Source organism: Mus caroli, chromosome 17, assembly GCF_900094665.2.
Source record: "Mus caroli chromosome 17, CAROLI_EIJ_v1.1, whole genome shotgun sequence".
In the NCBI taxonomy this organism is placed as follows: domain Eukaryota; kingdom Metazoa; phylum Chordata; class Mammalia; order Rodentia; family Muridae; genus Mus; species Mus caroli.
The window spans coordinates 69924649-69933879 of record NC_034586.1 but is presented as its reverse complement, the minus strand read 5'-3'; the positions used below and the strand labels follow the sequence as shown (position 1 = coordinate 69933879).

General features: G+C 45.0%; 1 non-coding gene across 1 annotated transcript; it reads right to left on the bottom strand.

The window, feature by feature from the left end:
• Window positions 1–6561: 6561 nt before the first annotated feature.
• On the bottom strand, window positions 6562–6704 carry LOC115029781. The gene has a single exon (XR_003835347.1). It is a non-coding gene; the product is annotated as a small nucleolar RNA SNORA48 (small nucleolar RNA).
• Between the last annotated feature and the right edge of the window lie 2527 nt (window positions 6705–9231).

Here is a 9231-nt window from a genome sequence, read left to right as displayed (position 1 = left end):
CCCTCCATGGCCTCTGTATCAGCTCCTGCTCCCTGACCTGTCTGAGTTCCAGTCCTGACTTCCTTTGGTGATGAACAGCAGCATGGAAGTGTAAGCTGAATAAACCCTTTCCTCCCCAACTTGCTTCTTGGTCATGATGTTTGTGCAGGAATAGAAACCCTGACTAAGACACATAACAAACCACAAATAAAATAACATTGAGGACCCAGTCACCTCCTGAGTTCTCATCTCTGAGGTACCATTAGCGTATGACTTTAGTAATTATGTCTTATTTGGATGTTCCAGTCCCTGAAATTTGGGCTATACACTTAAACCCTATCATTCAAATGGTAAATACTAAAGTTTTGGAGTAAGATGACCTGGGTCCAGGTACTAGTTGGGTTGTTTCTTAGCTATAAGTGTTGAGTAAGTAATTTATTATATTTTCATCTGTGAGATAATGATGTCACCTTTTCCTTGCAGTGGTAGTAAGGTCAACGTGACATCATGCATGACTACTGTCTAGCATTTCTGTCACTACATGGAAATTGACCATAGCTTTATTGTATAAAAAAGTAGGTGTTTGGTGGACCTACAGAGCAGCTATAAGTGTGAATTCTGTGAGAAGGATGGACACTTCTTTGAAATCTGAGTTGGCTTCTTGTGCAGTAGCTCATTTGGAGGATGTTTCTTCATTTTGGCAGATATATATGGAAAAGACCCTGCCATGGAGGTCTCTGAAGTTGAAGCCTAGAACTGGAGAGATACTTCATGTTCTCCAGTGGGCTGTCCTGAGAAGCAACAGCTAGCTATTTGAAATGACAATGATCTTCGTTGCTGTCTTAGTTAGGGTTTTATGGCTGTGAACAGACACCATGATCAAGGCAGATTTTATAAGGATGACATTTAATTGGAGCTGGCTTACAAGTTCCGAGGTTCAGTCCATTATCATCATAGGGGAAGCAAGGCATTGTCCAGGCAGGCATGGCAGTAGAAGATCCAAGGGTTCTACATATTGTTCCAAAGGCAAACAAGAGAAGACTGGCTTCCAGGCAGATAAGATGAGGGTATTAAAGTTCATGTCCACAGTGACACACCTACTCCAACAAGGCCATAACTACACCAACAAGGCCACACCTCCAACTGCTGACCAATCTCTTGAGCTCCAGAGACGTCTGCTTGCCACCTCCCTGCTTGTAACTTCTGGGTGCTGGTTTTCAGCCTTGCACAGCCTGCTAGGAGGGCTTTAAGGAAAAGGAAGTCAAGTTCCCTTTGAATGAAAGCAAGAGTGTTTTGGAATTTGGGGTCACCACGTTCAGTTTCTTGCTGTTGTTAATTACTGATATGGAAAACAAAGGCATTGAATAACTGAACGTTTTCTGCCTGGACACATGTTTAGAAGGAGAACTTAAAATTATTTGGCCTAAGGACCTGTCTTGGTTAGTTTTATATCAATTTGACACAAGCTAAATCACATGAAAAGAGAAAATGTCACCTCAATTGAGAAAAAAAAAAAAAAACAACAAACCTTTATAAGATCTGGCTGTAAGGCCTTTTCTTAATTAGTTATTGATGGGAGGGCCCAGCCATTGTGGGTGGTGCTATTTCTGGTCTGGTGGCCCGGGGTTTTATAAGAAATCAGGTTGAATAAGCCACACGGAGCACGCTAGAATCGACACCGCTCATGGCCTCTGCATCAGCTCCTGCCTCCTGGTTCCAGTCCTATTTGAATTCCTGTCCTGACTTCTTTCAGTGATGAACTACAATGCAGAAGTTTAGGCCTAATAAACCCTTTCCTCTCCAAATAGCTTTGTGGCATGGTGCTTCATCACAGCTAATAGTAACCCTGACTAAGACAGGACCATAGAGAGACACTCATTGAATTCAGTAATAGAGTTATCAAGTTTGCATAGCGATTTCTGTTCTTTTTGCCCCAGCTCATTTATTTTAGTTGGGTTGTTGCTAAATACAACTTCCCAGGTCACCAGTTGTTTTTAATTTTTTAAAAATGTATTTATTGATTGATTTATTTATCGGTGGTGATGATGCCAGGGCAAGCGTGGGAGTTAATCCTCTCCTTCTGCTGTGTGGACTCTAGAAACCAAACTTGGGTCATCAGGCTTGGCAGCAAATGCCAGCATTACTCACTGAGCCATCTTGTCAGCCCTACTCACCTAGTTTTGGTGTGTCGACTTTTCTACACCATGAACTCATTCCAGTGGGAGAAGGGCCTCCTCTTCCCTTGGGCTGTGCCTCCAGGTGGGAAGTGCTGCTTTACGGCTGAGTAGCCTCAGAACCAGAGCCACAAAGCCAGAGGCCAAAGATGGTTTCCTCATCAACAAAACAGAACATCATTTTTGAAAACCTCAGACAAAGGATGCATTCTCTCTAAAGCGTGTAGGAAACCATCATCAAATCTAACAGCAGTAAGTGGCAGAAGGCTATTTAGTCTGCTGCATCTCCCTGATAACATTTTGCATGTGTAGTCAGTCATCAGGGCCCAGTTCTGATAGAAATGTCCGACAAATCATGCCAGCAACCTGCTCAGCCTGTAATTTGCTGGTTGTTATTTATGATCATATTTTTCCACATAAAGAGATTTCCAGGAACCTAATAGCTTAGAGGTCTTTATTCCCCTACAAAGGTTTGCTGTCTGTTCCCCATGTCCCTATCGTAAAATGGGCAAGTGTGGTATCAGAGTAGGTTTCTTTTAGGAGGTCTGCATACAGCATTCCTCTCACCCCCACTAATCTAAGCATTGTTACATAAATAAAGATATGGCATGAGCCAAACACTCTTATGTTTCAACAAAATAGTTTCTCTGTGGGCACTGAGATTTAAGTATCCTATCAAATGAAACCAGTTCCACACTGAATTCTCCTCTCAGAGCCTATATATTTCAGAGATCTCATTACTCTTGGACACAGAAGAAATTGGTCATTCATACATAAATCCAGGCTGGAAAGCAGGTCTTTTCTATTCAAGAGAAGCCAAAGAACAGAGTCAATATCAATGACACCCTTTTCTGTCCTAACTTGAGTGTCTTTGCTTAGGACATTCAGAATGGGGGTTGGGAATGTCTAAGCCTCCTGCTACTGCTTCATTTTTCCACTTTATTTTGCCAAGACATCCATTGGCTGACCCGTACAAAGCTAACGATTGATTCCAGAAGAAAGATACACTAAAGAAAGAAGAAGAGGGGGGGGGGNGAAGAGATACTGGGGAGTATGTGAAGGAACCAGGAGACATCTATCAAGACCCTGGAATAATGAGGATTTCTGTATATTTTGCCATATTTGATGTCCTAAAACTCCATTAAGCAACACACACACACACACACACACACTTTTTAAAGGGCCGAGAATAAAATGCAAGGTCCAAGGACATCTGCTAAACTTTGTGAACTCTAGGCTTGTGTCTTGACGGTTTTGGAGAGCTCTGAAGGATTTTCTGGTTCCTCAGTTGAATCTAATGCAAATGTTGAGTCATAGAGAAGGCAATATATTTTCAAGAGAAGATGGGGAACAGGCAGATGCTATACAAGATCTGCGATATGTATTGATAGAATGGTGATTCTTGCTGTGTGAAGATAGGTTATCGAGGATCAAATGAAGAACAAAGGAAACGTTGGGAATGGGGCCATGATCCGAGGGAGGTAGGGTGCGGATAAGAGTGGGGCCATGGGGATGGGAATAGTGACAATGGGAGGGGTTTATGGGACATTTAAGATAAAGCTCTAAGGTGTGGCTGACGACTTGGATACAATGTGGGAGAGAAAGCAAGCAAGCAAGGAACCCATGGAGGCAATGCTGCTCTTGTCGCCTAGAGCTCTCTGGATGACTCTCAGCTAGCTGGGGAGGGGGAGGAGCAAAGGATGAAAAGGGTTGAAAGGGAGAGGACAGACGTTCCCTTGGGATTGAAGGATCTTGTTCCGGTTAACTCTTCAATTGGTTCAATTGGGTGAACCACAGCTGGATAGTCAAGATCAGGATACTAATTTGGATATCAGGACCAGAGCACAGCATATCCAATCAGTAAGACCACTGAAGGACTGAATAGAACAAGATAAGAAAAGGTGCAGGGGCCAAGGGTCTGTTGTTTAGGTATGTGTCAAGAGGGACTCTTAATTGAGACAGGCCTTCATGAGATTGGCATGTAGGCAACTCTGCAGGTCATTTTCTTGATTAATGAATAGTGTGGGAGGGTCCTGTTCACGTGGGTGGTGCCACCCTCAGCAGGTGGTCCTGAGTTGTAGACAAAGCAGAGGAGCAAGCCAGTGAGCAGCAGGGCTCCTCCAGGCTTCTGCTTCAGTCCCTGCCTTCAGGTTCCTGCCCTGCTTGAGTTCCTCCTGCTTGACTTCCCTTGATGATGGATGGTTATGTGAAGGTTAAAGAAGAAATAAACCCTTTCCCCCTCATGTAACTTCTAGTCAGTGTTTTATTTCAGCAATAAAACCTAACTACACAAAAGGCCACTCTAACTTTTGTGCTAAGAGTTGCCTGAACTGTCTCAGCGTCATCTCAGGTTTTTTTTGTTTTTTTAAACATCAATGTATTAGCCAGGCCCAAGGTTTAAATGCACCAGCAAAAGGGGAAGTGCCTTTTAGCAGGAAGGGTGGGGCAGTAGAATTGCACAAGCAAAAGGGGAAGTACATGTAGTTATCAGCGGGAGGGGTGGGACAATAGAAATTTTTCTTTTGGCGACTACAGTCATCTCAGTTTTTATCTTATTGAACTCCATATCTAATTTATCAATAAATTTCTGTTACGGTGACTGCTTTGATTCCAGTTATCACAATCCATCACTTGGATGATTGCAACATGCTTCAACATTGACTGTCTACCTCCCATTATCAGCACAAAAGCCATTATTCCTTTTTTTTTAAAAAGTTTTTATTGATTCTTTGTGAATTTTACATCCCCTCACCCTCTCATATCTGCTCTTCACTCTTGCAACCTTCCCCTAAAATAAACACACACACACACACACACACTCACTCACACAGAAAAATCTCATCATGGAAATTGTAGTATGTCAGTGTGTCCCACAGTGTATCCCTGGGTCCACACATCTTCACTTGCAAATGTTCATTGCAATGAGTCATTGGTCTACTTTGAGATCTCTGGCTTCTGTGACACCATCTATATTGGATCCTCATCAAGATTTCTCTCAGATATCCTGTTGTTGCCCTGTATCATGGAGATTCTGGAGCTTTGGAACAGCAAGACAGACCCTTTCATGTACTCCAACAGTTTGCAGATGAGGTAGATGTTGGGGTGGGCCAACTCAGAGCCCTGGGTGGTAGTTGAGCTGGGAAGTGTACCAGCTCTCCCTTATCTGCACCACCAGGGTGATCTCTCCAGCAATGCTCCAGCTAGGCCACCCAATGCCACCACTGGCAGGAGGCAGGGTCAACTCTCTTGCTCTCGTGCCCTTCAGGTCTGTCCACCTGCACCATGCCTACAGAGCCAGCTCCACTGTGCATCCCAGTCAAAGTGCCAGGCCCACTCTCCCAAGTGCTGCAGCCTGTGAGGGGCTGGGCCAGCTTTCCTGCTCTCAAACCCTTGTGGCTAACTCTATTGTACTGCCCAGGTGAGGTGCAAGGCCCAGTCTTCTGAATGCTGAAGTAGGTGAGAGGTAGGGACAGCTCATCTGCTCTCATGACTGCAGGTGGTAAGGGGTCACAGTGGGAGGGCCACACATGGTCACCCATGCCACCTCACAGCAGAGTAATGGCAGGGCCAGCTCTTCCTGGTTCACACCCTCAGGGCTGTCTCACTTGTGTTCCTGCCACTAGGGCTAGCTCTACTGTGCTCTCCAGACGAAGTACAAGGCCCAGTCTTTTAAATGCTTCAGCTGGCTAGTTATAGGGTCAGTTCTCCATACTGGTGGTCCACAGGTCTCTGTCTGTTTTCCTCTTCCCTTGCTCTGCTGTGTGGTGGTAGGTGGGGCTCTGTGGGTCTATGTCCTGCCTATGCTATGGAGTGGAGGGCAGGTCTGTGAGCATCTTTCCCTGCCTGCATAGTGTGGCATGGTGAAAGGCATGTTTCTGTGTGACCCGTCCAGCAGGTCCAGTTATTCGAGGGTCTCCAGGGGACCTTCTCCTAAGAACCAAATTGGGGGGTAGAGAGAGACGAGGGCCTTGTGCGAATAATGACACGGAAACGTTCTGAGTTGAATCAAGGCCACAGTGTATTAGCCAGGCCCAAGGTTTAAATGCACAAGCAAAAGGGGAAGTGCCTTTCAGCAGGAAGGATGGGGCAGTAGAATTGTACAAGCAAAAGGGGAAGTACAGGTACTTATCAGCGGGAGGGGTGGGGTAATAGAATTGCACATTCTTTAGGCAGTTACACGGGGAAGCAGGAACTTGGTGGTATCAGGGTATCTTGAGGTCAGGACATGCGGCGCTGACTTAGGGCTGGAACAATCTGTGGTTGTTCTCGGAGGGGTGTGTTGGTGGCCCGCTTTTGACCCTCTTTTCTTCTCTGGGGGAGAGGCCCAATTCAGAGATAGCATTGTCTTAATAGCTCCCAACATCTGTGTGCCTTCCTCCTCCTGTGCTGCACTGCCTGGATTTGATTTTTATGTGTCCTAGGCATAAAACAGGTTTGGTCACCAAGCCAGGTGTCAAGCTAGGGTGAACAAAGGGCTGCCATCTGCTCTGTCCCTGATTGATACAAGAATAACACCAACAACAGAAATCCCTTTGCCCACTACCAGGAACTAGGGAAGGGAGTGTTTCTTCCAAACTGTAAGATCATGTCACTATTGGTAAACTCTCCAGTGACTTGTCATTGAGTGGGAAACAAATAAACAAACAGAAAAGAAATTCTTCACTACAGTGGCTTTAACACAGAGGTTATATTTTGGTTAGTCTGTGATATTTGATTTTATGTTTATCTGTTTATAATTGTTAGTAGCATTACCTCCTTCATTCTTAAAGTGTTCTGGATTATATAATAAATTATATGTCATCTGATTTAGGTCTTGTGGTCTGGTCCCTCAGTATCTCTCTGTTTTCTTAATCTGTCACTGTATTTTGTCCATTTTATTTCTGGATAGTTTTATGTCAGTTTGTCCAAGCTGAAGTTGTCTGAAAGGACAACTTAAGAAAATACCCCCATCAGATGGGGCTGCAGGCAAGCCTGTAGGGTATTTTCTTAATTAGTGATTGATGGGGGAGGGCTCATCCCACTGTGGGTAATGATCTCTTTGCTGGTGGTCCTGGATTCTATGAGAAAGCAGGCTGAGCAAGCCATGGGGGGCAATCCAGTAAGCAGCACCCTTCCATGATAGTCGCATTACCTCTTGCCTCCAGGTTCCTAGACTGCTTGAGTTCCTGTCCTGACTTCCTTTAGCTATGGACTACAATGTGGAAGTATAAGTCAAATTAACTTTTTTCTCCCCATCTTGCTTTTGGTCATGATGCTTTTACATTAAATAGTAGCCATAGCTAAGACAGGGGGTCCAACTGGATCCTACTGCAGAACCCTGCAACTGCTGCTCAGGTCGTGATTGCTTTACGAGACTTGTACAGCTTACCCCTGTGTTCCTTCAAACATCTGCTCAAATGCAATAACTGTTGGCTCTTTGGTCTCCAGATACCTTCCATGTTTTTCCTAGGTTTCAGGGCCTGGAAGCCAGTTTTGTTATCTGTAGAGATGCAGCTGGGTTGTACTAGCAGAGGCACTCACACTGGGTGGAGTAAGAAGAAAGAGAGAGGCTATTCTATTTCTGGTGGCAATGTCATCGCCAGCAGAGCATGTTTGGTTCTAACATGCCACAGGTGGTGATGACACAGGAATGTTAACTCTGGGTACCTTAAGGACTCCTATGGCTAGGGCATGGTGGCAGGGAATAGAGGAGCAGGATAGAGGTGAATGTGGATTCTAGAAGCCTTTGCCAGTCGTGTAGGTCTTGACATGGCAAAGGACTGCCACAGGCCCCTTGTAGGAGTAGGTAGGTTGTGAAACAGATCGTCCAAGTGGGTGGGCTTCTTCATGGGATGCCCTAGATAGCTTCGGTTGTCAACTCAACACAGCTGAGAGCCATCTGAGTGGAAAGTCTCCATTGAGAAACCACCTGTGTCAGACTGGCCTGTGGGAAAGTCTGTGTATATTGTTTTAATTGTTAACTGACATGGGAGGGCCCAGCCCACTGAGGGCAGTGTCATTCTCTAGGCAGGTGTCCTGGCCTGTATAAGAAAGTTAGTCTATGCATGAACCTGAAAGTGAGCCAGCAAGCAGCATCCCTCCATGGTTCCTGCTATACCTCCTTGGCTGTAAGCTTCCTGTTTGGAGATGATTGTGCATGTAATGGAAAGCAGTCTTGCCTTCAGGGTCCTGTCTTGAGTCTCTGTTCCAACTTCCCTCAGTGATGGACGGCCAACCTGGAAGTAAAAGACAAAATAATCTCTTTCTTCCCCAAGTTGCTTTTTGTCAGATTTTTTTTTTTTCACAATAGAAAGAAAGTGACAACAGGGGTTGTGGGCTGAATTGCAGTTTCCCCAAATTTACATGCTCAAGTCCCCTTGGTACTTCGGAACGTGACTGTGTTTGGAGACTTTGGGGTCTTTAGAGGTCATTAGATTTGCCCCTAGCTTAATGTAACTGGTGTCTTTAGGAGAAAACTCAGATACAATCAAGTAGAGAGAAGTCTGTGCAGACACACAGGGAAAAAAATTATGTGTTGACTTGACTCAGTTGCAGGGTGCTCAGATAGCTCATTAGACATTATTCTGGGCATATCCGTGGATGAGATTAACACCCAAATCACCAGGCTAAGGGAAGCTCACTGCCATTCTGCCATTCTGCCATTCTGCCATTCTGCCATTCTGCCATTCTGCCATTCTGCCATTCTGCCATTCTGCATGTGGGATGAGTCTCATCCAATTTCCTGGACAGAACAAAGGATGGGCAGAAGGAGCATCCACTCTGCCGTATTTGACCTGGGATATGAATCCTCTACTTTTGGAGACAGACTCAGATTGGAATATACACAGTGTAGGTTTATGATTCTCTGTCAATACTGAGTTGTATATTTCAAAATAAATCTTTTCTATTGGATATTTTCTTCATTTACATTTCAAATGCTATCCCAGAAGTCCCCTATACCCTCCCTCCTCCCCCGCCCTGCTCCCCTACCCACTCACTCCCACTTCTTGGCCCTGGCTTTCCCCTGTACTGGGGCATATAAAGTTTGCAAGACCAAGGGGCCTCTCTTCCCAATGATGGCCAATTAGGCCATCTTCTG